This window comes from Oratosquilla oratoria, chromosome 5, assembly GCF_046742065.1.
Source record: "Oratosquilla oratoria isolate Oo_2021 chromosome 5, ASM4674206v1, whole genome shotgun sequence".
In the NCBI taxonomy this organism is placed as follows: Eukaryota; Metazoa; Arthropoda; class Malacostraca; order Stomatopoda; family Squillidae; genus Oratosquilla; species Oratosquilla oratoria.
The window spans coordinates 24,939,778-24,944,777 of NC_134781.1; the positions used below are offsets into that span (position 1 = coordinate 24,939,778).

The window sequence follows — 5,000 nt, forward strand, 5'->3', positions numbered from 1 at the left end:
GGTAGTGATAAGATAATAAGAAAATAGGTTCAGAAGAACGAGAGGGAAGGATGATGAGAAAGAGGTGGAAAGAGAAGAAGAGGAAGGGATGGTTGACGTTGGGGCAAAGGAGGTGGAAGAAAAGATAGGAACGCTTAGAAGGTAGTAAGAGAATAGACGAATAGGGAGAGGAGGAAAGAAATATGACTAAATGATACGAGGAGAAGAGGAGAAATAAGAGGAAAGAATGGAAGTGGAAGGAGAGGAGAATGATGAGGCAATGATAAGAAAATAAACGAAGAAGAGGATGAAGAAAGGAAGATGAGCAAGAAAGAAGGGGAATACAAGTAAAAGAAATAAATGAAAATGATAAAGGGACAAGGATGACATGATGAGGAAAGAGGCAGAGAGGATGAGAAGGGAAGGAAGATGAGATTTTAGGAGGAGAAGATGAAAAGGAGGAATAGAAAGTGATGGAAGAGGGATGGAATGGAGGTGGCAGAGGTAGGAGAGACAATGGAGAGGTGATGAGGAAAGAAGGGAAGGGAGGAAATGGGAGGAAAGGAAGAAGAGGAGAAGAGGAGAAGAGGAGGGGGGAAGAAAACTGTGGAGGCAGAGGAGGAAGTGGTGGGCCAGCCTCGTTTGATGACTCTTTTGTTTTGCCAGGAGGTGACTGATTGTGTAGCGAGGACGAAAATGAGGAGGAGGGGGGAGGGGAGGGAGGAAGGGAGGGAGGGGAGTTGGGAGGGGGGGAGGAAAGGCGGGAGAAAATGGAGGAGGGGAGAGAGGAGGAAATGGGAGTAATGCACAGGAAGAAGAGGGGGTAGGCAGAGGGTGGTGGGGAGGAAGAGAGAAATAGAAGAGGAGAAGGAGGAGGAAGTCAAGTAGGGAACCACTAAAGGAATAATTAGCGAATAAAAGAGAGCAGCTTAATAAGAGTTTTGAAAATAAGGAGTGATAGGAAGAGATGCGAGGAGGAAAACAAGCAAGAAAAGAAGAGGAACGATCCAAGGAAGAAGGAAAACAGAAAAAGAGGAAGAAAAAAAAAGGAAGAAAATGAAAAATTAAGTAAATAATATCTAAAAAGAGAAGGAAAATAAAGAGAAGAAGGCCAAGAAAAAAGAGGCAGAAAATGCTAAATAAATAATATCTAAAAAGAGAAGGAAAATGAAGAGAAACAGGCCAAGAGGAAAAGAGGTAGAAAATGAAAAATTAAACAAACAATATCTAAAAAGAGAAGGAAAATGAAGAGAAACAGGCTAAAAGGTAAAGGACAAAATGATTATAGAAAATATAAATGTAATTGATGAAAAGGACTGAGAAGGAGGAGGAGGAGGAAGAGGGAGTTGATTTAGAAAATAGATAAATGAATAAATAAATAGATAAAATGGAAAGATTAAAAAAGAAGACAAATGTAGAAAAGGGGGAGAAAGGAGGATGAGGACAAAAGAGGAGGACGAAAAAGAAAAGCAAATAAAGGGCGAGAAAGATGAAAGTAGAGAAAGGTAACGAGGGAGAATTAGGAAACGAACGATAAGAAAAGATAATAGGAAAGTCGAAAAACATGTAAATGAAAATAAGTGTGGAACATGAAACGAAACAGAAGAGACGACGTTAAAAGGACAGCACGGGATAAGGAAGATGAATAGTAGATGGAAGAGGTGGGACCCGAGGGAGGGGAGGGGAGAGGGGAGAGGGGAGAGAGAGAGGGGAAAGGGAAGGAAGAGAAGAAAGATAAGGATATGAAGGAGGCAGATCAAAGGGGAACTGGAAAGTGAGGTGCTCTCAATGGTGAGCATGGAAAAGACAGTCGCGATCAGAATGAGAGGCATGAAGAGAAAGATCAAGGAATCAAAGAAGAAGAAGAAGAAGAAGAAGGAGAAGAAGAAGAAGAAGCTTGATATTTGAAATTAAAGAAAATGCTACAGGACTGAATATAATTGGAGGAGGATGGGGAGGAGGAGTAGGAGGAATTGAAGGGGAAGAAAAAGGAGGAGGAGGAGGAGAAAGAAGAGGAGCAAAGGAAGGAAAAGGAAGGGGAGGAGAAGGGAGGAAGAGGAGGAAAAAAATACAAATATGGGAAGGATGGGGAAGAGGGTTTGAAAGAAAAAGAGGAGTAAGGACAAGAAAAGGAGGTGAAAGAGAGGAGGAGGAAGAAGAGGTGGAAGGAGAGAAACAGGAAGGGGGAAGTGACGAGGAACAAAAAGAAGAGGAGGAAGGTGAGAAAAAAGGAAGGGAAAAAGAAGACAAGGAAGAAGAGGACAAAGAAAACACAGGCATTGAGAGAACGAGGAGGAGGAAGAGGAAGATGATAAGAAAGAGGAATAGGTAGGTGATGATGAAGAGGAGGAGGAGGAAGACGAAGGACAAGAGGAGGAGGAGGAAGACGAAGTAGAAGAGGAGGAGGAGGGTTGGAAGGGGCGAACAGAAAGACAACAGAAACACGTATGAATAATTGTGGAGAAGCAAAAGGGGAAGATACTAGGGGCAAGAAGGAGAGAAAGAGGAGGAGGAGGTGGAGGAAGAAAAGAGAGGGGAAATGAGGGATAGGAGATGAGATGAATTAGGGGGAAAAGAGCGAAAACAAAGGTTTCGGGGAGGAAGGGGAAGGGGAGGAGGAGGGGGAGGTGAAGGAGGAGGAGGGGATGGAGATCAAAGTAAGCATTGTTGGGGAAACTGGGGCCGGAAATCGCCCTCAGAGGAAGAGGAAGAGGGGAAGAGGAGGAGGGAGGAGGGGAGGAGGAGTGTAAAATTGAAAAGGAAGAGGAAAAGGTGGAGGAGGAAAGGGGAGGTCAAAGGTGAGAGAGGAGGAGGAGGGATAGGGAAAGAAGATGCGAAGAGGACGTAGTTAGAGAAAAGGAAGATGTGACAATATCGCCGAAAAAGAAGAAAAAAGGCCAAAAATTAAAACTGAAAAAATGGGAGGAGGAGGAGGAGGAGGAGGAAGAGGAGAAAGAGGAGTGACAGGAGGAGGTAGTAGGACAAGGGATTCCGCTCCACATAGGAAGACCGAAGTGAAGACGAAGGACAAAATTAGAGAGGAGGAGGGGAGGGAGAGGAGGAGGAGGAGGAAGAGTTAGAGGAGGTGGTGGAGGTGGAAGGGGAAGAGGCGGGATCTGATGGCATGGAAAGACGGGAGGCGAAATTAGTGAGGAGGAGTGAATAGGAGCAATGGAAGAACAGGAAGAGAAAAGTGAAGAGGAATAGGAGGAAGAGGAAGAGGAAGAGGAAAAGAAAGAGGAAAAGATGAAGACGTCCCAATCGCGTCAAGAGGAATGAGAAACTTCAGTGGAATGAGAGACTTCAGAGGTGAAATGAAAGTCTGAAGTCTTCTTTGGGCAAAGATGAGTATTTCATCAGAAGTAAGTAACCAGCGCTTCTGTCCACTTGAGGACAATAAGGCACCAAAGAGGTGACGTCATTCAATTGGTAAAGAAGTAATTTCAGGAGGAAAATAGAAATCTGAGATAACAGAAGTTACAAGCGATCAACGATCTTCTCTGAGTGGAGATGAGCCACATATTGTGGCTCAGGTCCGTAGGGGTACCACTAACATCCCCCCCTCTCCTTCACCCCCTAAAGCCCCATATGGGATTATCTGGACTGATTAAAGTCGTGTGGTGTTAACCAAAATAATATTAGCAAAGATGTTCAAAGAAGGGCGGGGAAGGCGAAATGGAAGAAGGGCGAAGGAAGGAGGAGAAGGCTAGAGATGAAGTTGGAAACGATGTTGTATAATGAAAATATGTAAAAAAAAAAAATAGGAGTAAGAGAGGAAGAGAGGAGTACGAGAAAGAAGTGAAAATAAGGAAGAGGAGGAGGAAGAAGAGAAATAGGAAGAAGAGGAAGATGAGAAAGAGAATGGAGAGAGACTTAGGGAACAGGTGTAGGAGAATAAGGAAGAGGAGGAAGAGTAAGAGGAGGAGGAGGAGGAGGAGAAATAGAAGGAGTAAGAGGAGGAGGAAGGTTTGAATGATATCCGGGAAATAAAAAATTTTGATTTGACAAATAAGGGTTAATGAAGGCGAAGACGGAAACAATTAAAAAGAGAAAAAAATTATTGTGTATATTGTTGTAGAAATGCTGACAAATGTGGCGGCCATTACCCCCCATAAACATGGATGAATAAAATCACCTGGCGACAGCTAGAAAGATCCTAGTTGTATTCCTGGGAACAGAACTCCATAAGGCAGCCGCATACACATTTCTCGAGTTTCGGATAAGGAGCACTGGGTCAGCTTACAGGTAGACCCTTTTTTTTTTTTTTTTTTCCTCTTTTTGTTGACCATCCTCACCATGACCTGGACGGTGTGCCTAAGTAAAAGAAATGTCACTTTTAGCTGATGGAGTTGATGTTACGGGAATGACGCAGTTCTCATTCAAGAGGAGGATTTTGACGGAGATGAAGAAATTCTGAAGCACTAGGACGCATCTTATTGCCACAGAAAGTCACCATTGCCTTAGGTACTCCGACAGCCAGGGCTAGATGCAGTTACCGGTGTCGGCGGGGTGGGGTAGGGGGTGGGCGTGATATGGGCGAGGAGGCGGGGACTCGACCTGGGTCCCGCGAGGATGGAGTGAGCTGATTGGAGGTTTGGGAATCTATAGAACTTTGCAATTTGTGTAAACTAAGAGAGAGAGAGAGAGCGAGAAAGAGTCTGGTATTGTTATCAATAATTTCTCGATTTCTGGAGAGCTAATATTGCACTTTGGAATTGATATTTGTTGAAACTGTTGGTGGACGAGGCGGATAAATTGCTCGTAACCAAATTTCTCGGAAGTCATCGTCTGTTATAATCTCCTGTCACTTTTTTTTTTTTTTTTTTTTTAACTGAAGAAGAAGAAAGAATAAGTGTTTGCCTTCAAGGAGGAGGAACTCCATCTGCTTCGAAAGGAGTGTGAGGACGCCTTCTGCAGGCTTTATGGAGCTTTGCTTTCGTGTCTTTTTTTTTTAAGATGATAATTTTTATTGCAGTGAGGAATATGTCACGGATGATGTATTGATATTGATTTATTCGTGA

At 43.6% G+C, this 5,000-nt stretch overlaps 1 protein-coding gene across 7 annotated transcripts in view; it reads left to right on the top strand.

Moving 5' to 3' along the window:
• Nucleotides 1-5,000, top strand: part of LOC143025415 (insulin gene enhancer protein ISL-1-like) — a 725,621-nt gene that overhangs the window by 361,648 nt on the left and 358,973 nt on the right. The window lies entirely within an intron of this gene.